We start from the raw sequence: 9410 nt of genomic DNA, 5'->3' as shown, positions 1-9410 counted from the left end.
AAAGAGCAAAGTGTCTCTCTCTTTCTCAATTCCTCCCACCCCAACCCAGCTAAAATCTCTTACCAATTTTAAAATCAGGTGGGACTATTCTTATGAGACTCTAATCTGATCTTTTCTTTCTAAATGAAAAAAAAAATAATACTTTCGTTTCTTTCATTAACGATTAAATACGCACATTTACATTGTGTTGACTGCAGTATAGCTGTTGTGTTTAATGATGAAAATAAACACAATATAAATATACTGGGTGATTATTCAGAGTTAGTCACACTCAGAGTTGACTCACTGGCATGAATGGACACTCAAATTCACTGATTTTAATAAGTCAGGATATGCATATCACCCAATGTATATGCATATCAAATGGGTGTGCAAATATAAACAACACGATCCCATTGTTTGTGTGTATAATACTGTACTGTACTATATATTTGAATACTAATGTTACATTTACAATATAAATGCATGATGCACATTAATCATGTCTATTATCAGCAAAATGAATGTTATGAGGAGGGGTGCTTATACCATACATATTTCTATATTGAGAATGAGTATTGGTAAAGGTGAATCAGTTTCATAAACAGTATATGAATGAATGCAACTGATTCAACTTCAGCAGTGCTCATTCTCTTTAGAGGGGGGAATGTGTGTTTGTGTGTGTTAGTTTCCCCTAGGGTGGAAATGGTCTCATCTTTACCTACTTCAGCCCATGATTTTTATTTTTTTTTTAAGTGGGATCTTCATTGTATATTCTGGAAAAGTATATTGGTTGGGAAGCTTTAACAGAGCTAAGGAGTATGTGCAAGGAGTGAGAAACTAAATTGATGGATGGATGGTTAAATGAATATAAATGAACTGATACCTTTACAGGAAAATAACATTTCTTTTCTTTTTTTTATTCTATAGATCAGTGGGTTTTGTATCTGTAATTCTTTCATATCAGCAAAGAGGAAATAAACTCCCATGTAAATCATTTCCCCCCACCTGGAAGCATATTAAAACCGTGCCATTTTTTTTTCTTTTAAGCAGTGGCCCCCCTCCCCCACCATTTGCTTATCAGTTCATCCACCATTACATTTTAAATGAAATTGCAAGGAACCCCCCTCCCTTTCCCTCCCCTAAATTCTAGGCTGATGTAGGAAAGTCAGAAGCATACTTTTCTTGCTTTAGAATACTGACCTAGATTCAATTACAGATAGACCAGGAAGGGAGGGTGACACCTTACCGTTCCTCTTTTAAAAATTAGAGGTGGGGGGGTGGGAAGGGAAATGCCTCTTCCGCCTATACCACATACGACAATTCCCCACCCCGCAAAACACACCCCAAATGGAGAAGCAATCTGTTTATTTCGTGACAGGGGCTTGGTCCAAACCGGGGTGAAACACACCGCGGTGTTCCTATGCGGGAATCCTGGGGAAGAAGCGATTCTATCATCCTATCGTGCGCTTCGCTCTCCGACTCTCGCGGTGGGTCCTGCCGGAGCGTCGTGGGGAGGGAGAGGCAAGCGGCGCCTACAAGAAAAGAGCCACACTGGCTTGACAGCTACCGCCAAACAAATATCAGCCTCATTACACTAAAAAAAAACCCTCTTTTTTTGAGCAGCCAGAAGGAGGCTTTGAAGCCCAGGATTTGGAAACTGCTTTTCCTCTCACTGTCTCCCCACCCGCGCTCCGCCCGAGCCTCGCTTCCTCTGAAATACTTACAAGGAGGGGACAACGCTGTGATCCTTGCTTATTGACTTTTATCACTAAATTAGGCATATAAATGACCTGAAAGCGGTGGCTGCCGTATTAAATTAAAAGGGGAGGGGGGAATAAAGAACAATTACCCCCCTCTCTCTTCTTTTTTTTCTTTCCCCCCCCCGTCCCCTCCCCACCCCCTCCATCCTCCCTGCTCTGATCTCAGCCTGAAAGGAGGCCTGGGCGAGATAAGGAGAGATTGGATTCCTCTTCCAGAGCAGCTCTGCTGCTTAAATAAAATAGACCAGAGAGAGAGAGAGAGAGGGAGAGGTTTTGCATCTCCGGTCCATCCGGATGAGATACAGCGGCGCAGGGGGGGGGGGTACGGATCTGAATGAAATGTCTGGCGGTTTGTTAGAACGCTTTTTAAACTTCTTTTAAAAATTAATAAAAATAAAAGCAATGAAGTGGGGGAAGCATTTTGGGCGGTGAAGCCAACGCTTCTCCCGTCGAAATATATCCGCCTTTTTGCACATTTTTTAAAGAAGCGCATCTCCGTTTGTTTTTTTTTTTATAAAATTTTTTATTGCGTTCCTTTTCATAGGTTCACAAATTAGTTTACATAGCAACATACAAGAAACATTTTTTTTTTTATATATAAAGAAAAATAAAAAAAGAAAAAAAAGAAAATTGAATATGTTACACATCATGTTTCATAAATTTACTTTCTTTTGGACCTCCCCACATCTTCCCAACATTGCATTCATTGTTCTAACCTGATCAGCAATTTGTTACCTTGTTTCACAACTTATTGTATCTTTGACTTTATTATGTTACCAATTTCGAAAGTTTGTAGTTTACTTTTGGTACCTTCACAATAAACATAATATATTGTTTCAAATTTGTTTCCTTTTCTTTTTTATCTACGCTTATTTTATCCTTTGCTTAAATAGGTTGCGGAAGCGTGACGTTTCCTAATCATGCACAATCTTAACATTCAAACAACTTATAATATTTTTGCAAATAATCCTTGAATTTTTTCCAGTCCTCCTCTATTGTTTCTTCGGTCAGATCTCGAATTCTGCCAGTCATTTCTGCCAGCTCCATGTAGTCCAACAACTGTGTCTGCCAGTCCTCCAGTGTGGGTAAATCTGGTGTCTTCCAGTACTTTGCGATAAGAATCCTTGCTGCTGTTGTCGCATACATAAACAGAGTTCTGTCCTTCTTTGGCACCTTCCGGTCCACCATGCCCAGCAGAAAGGCCTCTGGTTTCTTAAGAAAGGTATATTTAAATACCTTTTTCAACTCATTGTATATCATTTCCCAGAAGGCCTTTACTTTCGGGCAGGTCCACCAGAGGTGAAAGAATGTCCCTTCTTCCTCCTTACATTTCCAACACTTATTATCAGACAGGTGGTATATTTTAGCCAACTTGACTGGGGTCATGTACCACCGGTATACCATTTTCATAATGTTCTCTTTCAAGGCACTACATGCCGTGAATTTCATACCGGTGTTCCATAACCTTTCCCAGTCCTCAGACATAATGTTATGTCCTACATCCTGTGCCCATTTTATCATAGCCGATTTAACTGTCTCATCCTGTGTATTCCATTTAAGCAGCAAGTTATACATTCTCGAAAGTACCTTAGTTTTGGGTTCTAATAACTCCGTCTCTAGTTTCGATTTCTCCACCTGGAAACCAACTTTTTTATCCATTTTGAAAACCTCTTGCATTTGAGCATGATGTAGCCAGTCTCGCACCTTATTTTTTAATTTGTCTTGGCTTTGGAGCTTCCAGTTGTCTCCAACTCTTTCAATTAATTCCCAATATTTTGGCCAGTAGGCCTCCATATTGGGCCTTTTTTTGGAAACTTTGGCTTCCACTGGTGATAACCACCTCGGGGTTTTACTTTCTAGTAAATCCTTGTACTTCATCCATACAGCAAATATTGATTTTCTGACAATATGGTTTTTGAACAATTTATGAACCTTTGCCTTGTCATACCACAAGTATGCATGCCAACCATAAACATTGTCAAACCCTTCCAGGTCTAGGACATCAGTGTTTTCCAACAAGAACCAATCCTTCAACCAGCAGAAGGCTGCAGCTTCATAGTACAACCTTAAATCCGGCAGGGCAAACCCCCCTCTTTCTTTTGAGTCAGTTAGTATTTTAAATTTTATTCGGGGCTTTTTGCCCTGCCAGACAAACTTAGATATATCCTTCTGCCACTTTCCAAAACATTCCATTCTGTCCACTACCTGTAGGGTTTGAAATAAAAATAACATTTTTGGCAAAACACACATCTTTATAGCTGCGATTCGGCCTGACAAGGTAAGTTTCAATCTTGCCCATATATCCAAATCCTTTTTGATTTCCAACCAGCATTTTTCATAATTATCTTTAAATAAATTTAAATTTTTGGTGGACAAGAATACCCCCAGGTACTTCACTTTTTTCACCACACTTAACTCTGTTTCTTTCTGATACTCCTCTGTCTCTGTAGGTGTCAGATTTTTAACCAAAACCTTGGTTTTTTGTTTATTAAGCTTGAATCCCGCCACCCGACCAAACTCCGAGATAAGTTCAAGAACTTTTTTTGTGCTAGATTCTGGCTCCTGTAATGTCAAGACTAGGTCATCAAGAAGCGCATCTCCGTTTGAAGGCACACAAATGATCCAGAGCTTCTCAGCATCAGGAGCCGCTCCAGGCATCCTGGACTTCCTCTTCCACCTTCTCTCCATGGCCAAAGAGAGGTGATGGGAGTCTGTCTGCCATGGGGTACCCCCTGGCTGCTAAGCAAGGTAGGATTGCTGGAAGGGGGGTTGAGAGAGAGGGGGGCAGGCTTGGTTATTTCAAAGAGCCAGAGATCTGGCCAGCTTTAGGAAGCGATGTTCAGGGGCGCGGGAATTGGGGGTGAGAGAGAATATAATCTTAATATTCAGCTCAATGGAGTATCCTTATAATTTATAGCCACCAAGATAAGGCTGGAGGATATAATAATAATAATAATAAATCGGAAGACGTCTCTTCTCTTTCTCCTCCGCTCTCCCCCTCCCCACCAGCCCCACAACCCCACTCCCAACCCTCGGTATTGAATTGCACCTTGGGCAACAGTGCAGAGTCCAGAATCTTAACTTCGCTCAACATATGTTTCCAGCAGATAAGTAAACAATCTGGACGTGAAATGAAAATTTTAATTAATGCAGTAATGCTATTACACCTCAAGTGTGCAAATCCCATTGCATTGCAGTGTGACAATGGGCTGGGCGGGGGGGAGGGGGCGGACCACAAAGCCCAGACAAGGGAGCGCACGCGAGCCCCATCCGGAGATGAGCGCTCGACGCTTTTGCGCCGGAGTGCCAATTGGGTGCAGACGACGACGCTGGAATCCGGCGTGCACGTTCGCTCCTCTTTCCCTCTCCTTGGCGCCGCCTGATCCCTTTCTTTCTTTCTTTCTTTCTTTCTTTCTTTCTTTCTTTCTTTCTTTCTTTCTCTCTCTCTCTCTCTCTCTCTCTCTCTCTCTCTCTCTCTCCTTCCACACCCGTTGAGGAGCTTCTGTTTCCGTGCGCAGGTTTAAAATTTGGCAACAGGAGCAGTCTTTCATTCCCGGCCCCTTCTAGTCCCTCAAACTTTTGGAATGTGATCTTCCCCTCCTCGGAACTTGCACGTTATTTCTTGCTTAGCTGGTTCAAAGGAGGCGTGCTCGGCCCTAATGAAGTATATTGGGTGATTTGTCCTAATAAAAAAAAATTAAGAAAAATAAAAAGAAGAAAGCAGGATTGGCTCTTGCCTTTGATGTGCTTATAAAACAGACCGAACCGAAGCCGAGGCGTGTGAAAGAAGAAAGAGAGGAAGATGCTATTAAAACACAAACGTTTTAAAAGGCAGATGAAGACCTAGCAGGAGAAACCGTAAACTCCAGAGAGATCAAACGCCTCTGCAGCTTGCGTGGGGACCGCATCGCTCCCGAATTGAAAAGCAAACGACTGGCCGGCAAGGCTTAACCGATTCCCACGGGATCTGCGGGGAAAGGCCTCCACCCACCCACCCCAGGGCCCCACTCTAAGAATCTCCTCCATCCCGGCTACGGGGTCGCCTCTGCGTCCCCTTCCCTCATTTTCGCCCCATCCCCTTCGAAGACTGGGAGCTGTGCCACTAAAACTTTGCTTCTCCATCCTCCACCCACTTCTCAACCCATCTGTCTCCCTTGCTGTTATTTTTCTCCTCCTCAACCATCTCCTCCGTCCCGACAATCTCCCCTCTCGAGTGGTAGGAAGGCCACGAGTCTGGCCTTCTTGAAACCGACGGCCAGGGACTTGAACCCATTTCAGTCTCCTGACCTTTGCGATTAACTAGCCCACTTTCGCTGGTCTAGTCAATTTCACAAACCCAGAATTTCACACCCACACAAACACCAACTTTTCCTGCATTTCTTTTTTAAGCAAATCCCAAAGGGAGTCTAACAAAGCCAGCTTGGCGCATCGCCCCGCCAAGGAAAGGCCTTGGAGGAGTTGTGGGCCAGAGTTCCTCCTTGGGCTGAAGGGCCCCGGGTGAGCCTGGGATGTTGCGTTGCCTTGGCGCAGCTCGTCCACGTCGCCAGGCGTCGCTTTCCACCCCACACATCCTCCTCCACCCCTCCCCAAGAGACTCCTGCAGGTAGCATGCGAGCTCCCACCTAGCTCGGAGGCAGCAGCTGCCGGGAATCTGCGTCGATCGCGGTCTGGCGATGCGGCGGAGAACGTGTTCTTACCTGCGCAACTTTCCTCCGCCGCTTTGAAGCTGCTCCGCCAGATGTTCCGTACAAGATGCAGCTCGATAAGCGACGGCTCGCTGCGTCTGCCGAGCTGACAGCTCCAAATCGAGAGCCCCTTTCGGCAAGGAGGGGCGGCGGCGCGGGTGCATTCGTTTTGGGGTTATTTCTCGGAGTCTCGTTTCCAGAAGGGTCTCCATCTTCTTCCTCCTCCCCCCACCTTTTTTTTTTTTTGTTCTAGACATTGACGTTGCTTTAAAAATACTCTCATGGGCTAGAGAATGAAGATGATGTTACTGATTTCCCGGTTCCCTTTTTTAAAAAAAACAACAAGCAAAAACCCAATACAATGAAGGAAATTTAGCCAGAAGGAGACGGAGGGAGGGGGGCAGGGATTAAAAAATACATTTTAAAAACCGCACTGTCAAATCACAACCTGGGATCTGTTTGATCTCCCAGAGTCCCTTTGAATGGCTTTGATAGTCCTCGGCGGCGAATTTCCGCCCTTATTATCACCAATCAGCAGAAATCAGTAATAGCTCTCCGAGACTTCTTAATGTGTCCTTTCAAAGGAAAGTTTCCAGCACGTCCGTGGCCTCGCTCGTTTAATCCCCTCCGCAGCAAAGTTGGCCAAGAATCCAGCGTTTCCATCTGCAACTAAATGAGGGGGCGCTTCTTTTGCGCGCGCGCACCCCCCACTTTCCCCCTGGCTGGAGTTTGAGAGGGGTGGCCTTTGGAGAGGATTAGGAATAAGTATAAATAGTGGGAGTCAGTGAAGTTTACAGCTAGCTAAGAATAGCTTCTTTCCTTCCTGAAAGGAGGGAAATGGATTAAGAACTTCCAGCCCCGCCCGCCTTCAAAGGGGAGCTTATTTGAAATCAATGATTTGTGGACGAGGAAGACCAGATCCTCAGTCCACTTCATCAAGGTTGCTTGAATATATAGCGCGATCTTATAACACCGCAATCTATAATCGTTGAGACCTAGAGAGGATTTTGCTGCCGGTTAGAATGGGCTGCGCATTGGACCCTGGCGGTGTAACCCTAAACGTGTTTACTCGGGAGTAAATCCCGCTGCGTTCAAGCGGATTTGCTCCCAGGTTCGCGTCCCTTGGCAGTCTATTTCCGCTCAGCCAGATTACTCGCAAGCAAACAGGTTTGAGGATCGGGTGCCACTCCCCCTGCTGTCAATCGGGCTGGCCTTTCACTCCTCAACTCTCTTACTGGGAAGGAAGGGCCCGTTGGTTTCAGCGGGACTGCCTTCCAAAGAATCACACTGAGATTTCTTTTGGAAGACAGGGGAGGGTGTACCAATCGTGTCCACTTGTTGAGCGACCGCATTGTCCCCGAACCCCAGAGTTGAGTAGCGGTTCAAAACTCCAGCACCAGCGAGGTATGCGCACGTTCGCCCAGCAGAATCCTAGGCCGATCATTAAAAATGAAATAAAATCTCTCCGCCTGATCCCCCAATCTCCCTCCTCTCCAGCTGTTTGGGTCCATCTCCATCATCTCTCCAGCTGACCAGTAGGGGCTGGGCGCGCTGAGCACCCCAGACAACCCAAACTCAGAGAGAGGGGGGGGGGGACTGAGGTCTAAATGGGATCCTCTTGCCTTCCCCTGCTCTTTGGGAAGCGCACGGAAGGCGTGGTGTCTCCTAACCCCCGCAGCCTTTTGTTTAATGATTTTATTGAAAGAAGGAGACAGTTGTGGCGAAACAGGTTTGACAAGGAGTTCGTTCTCTCCCTTTAGGGAATAGTTCTCGCTCTCTCGCGCGCCTTCTTTTGCAATTCTTTTGACATCAAAGTCGGTAATCGGTTCATTTCGGTGTCATGGCGATTATTTAATATTTTTATCTCTACACGCACCTGCAAACGAAGGAGCCGGATAGAGGTGGTAATTTGGCGGAGGAATGAGGAAATGTTGCAAGGGGCGGGGCGAGGGGGGGACAAGCGATGAAGTTTCAAGACAGTCCTAAAGTTTTGCCCTGTTGGCTTTCGTCTGGATTTCTGTTGAGAGGAAAGTAATCACACAAACTTCCGCGCGTCAAATTCTGTGGCGTCTAGAACACAAATAAGGATAACAATGCGCAAACTTTCGAATCACACAGGACTCTTCGTAGAGCAGAGTGGAAACTACCCAGCATCAACTCGGCAAAATCGTTAGATTGTAGTAAATATGGGCAGGAGCTGTATATTCCGTGGAGCTCCTGGTGTTGGGTTAACCTTGAAAATACATAATAAAATAGAAGGGGGGGTGACCTGGGGTGCTGAAATATTTAGCAGCTCTAGCTCCGTGTGGAGATGACATCCTAACATCTATCGTTGAAATCGAAACAGAATTTCGCAAAATGAATATGTTTAAAAGGCGAGTTTGCGCAGTGGAATATGTAACCTTGCTCAGTCGGCACCGTTTTACATTCCCCTTGAGGAAGAGTCCTGTGTGACCCAAAAGTTCCAGGAGAAAGATCCTGCGAGAAGAAAAATCGGTCCCTCCCCTCTCCTGCTTTGCATTCCCTTGAGGCGACGCGGCAACCACTAGGTAAATCTCAGCATCACATATCGACTACACGATGACCACAGTAGCGACAGCATTTTACAAAACCAACCAACCTATTTATTTGAGAGGCCGCGTTGGTGGTGTTGGTGCAGTATAACCTACTTACTTACTTACTTACTTACTTACTTACTTACTTATTTATTTATTTATTTCCTAGAGAAGCACAAATCCACACACACGCAACTCCATTTTGCCAAACAGCCAAGTTGCCCCTGGGACCATCACCTCTTTAATGTCCTCTCCATCTCGCACTTTCAAGTCAACGCTGTAACCAAACGGAGGAGTCCAGCCAGCCCGTTGCGTTAGCGCCCAGGAAGGGAACCCAGGAGACCTAGTCTCCAGCGCACAACCCCCCCCCCGCCCAGGCCTTTCTCCGTGGGGCTTCTGGCGCCCCCGTCCCAGCCCTCCGGACTCCC

The 9410-nt window shown here is 45.5% G+C and overlaps 1 long non-coding RNA gene across 1 annotated transcript; it reads right to left on the bottom strand.

Moving 5' to 3' along the window:
• Positions 1 to 1324: 1324 nt before the first annotated feature.
• LOC310708384 lies at positions 1325 to 8296 on the bottom strand. Its single transcript, XR_014526981.1, has 2 exons — positions 6440 to 8296; positions 1325 to 1514 (listed from the first exon to the last, which is right to left on the bottom strand). It is a non-coding gene; the product is annotated as an uncharacterized lncRNA (long non-coding RNA).
• Positions 8297 to 9410: the final 1114 nt, after the last annotated feature.

This window comes from Podarcis liolepis (genome assembly GCF_965112155.1).
Source record: "Podarcis liolepis genome assembly, chromosome: 5".
NCBI classification, from domain to species: Eukaryota; Metazoa; Chordata; class Lepidosauria; order Squamata; family Lacertidae; genus Podarcis; species Podarcis liolepis.
This window is presented reverse-complemented; position numbering and strand designations above follow the sequence as displayed.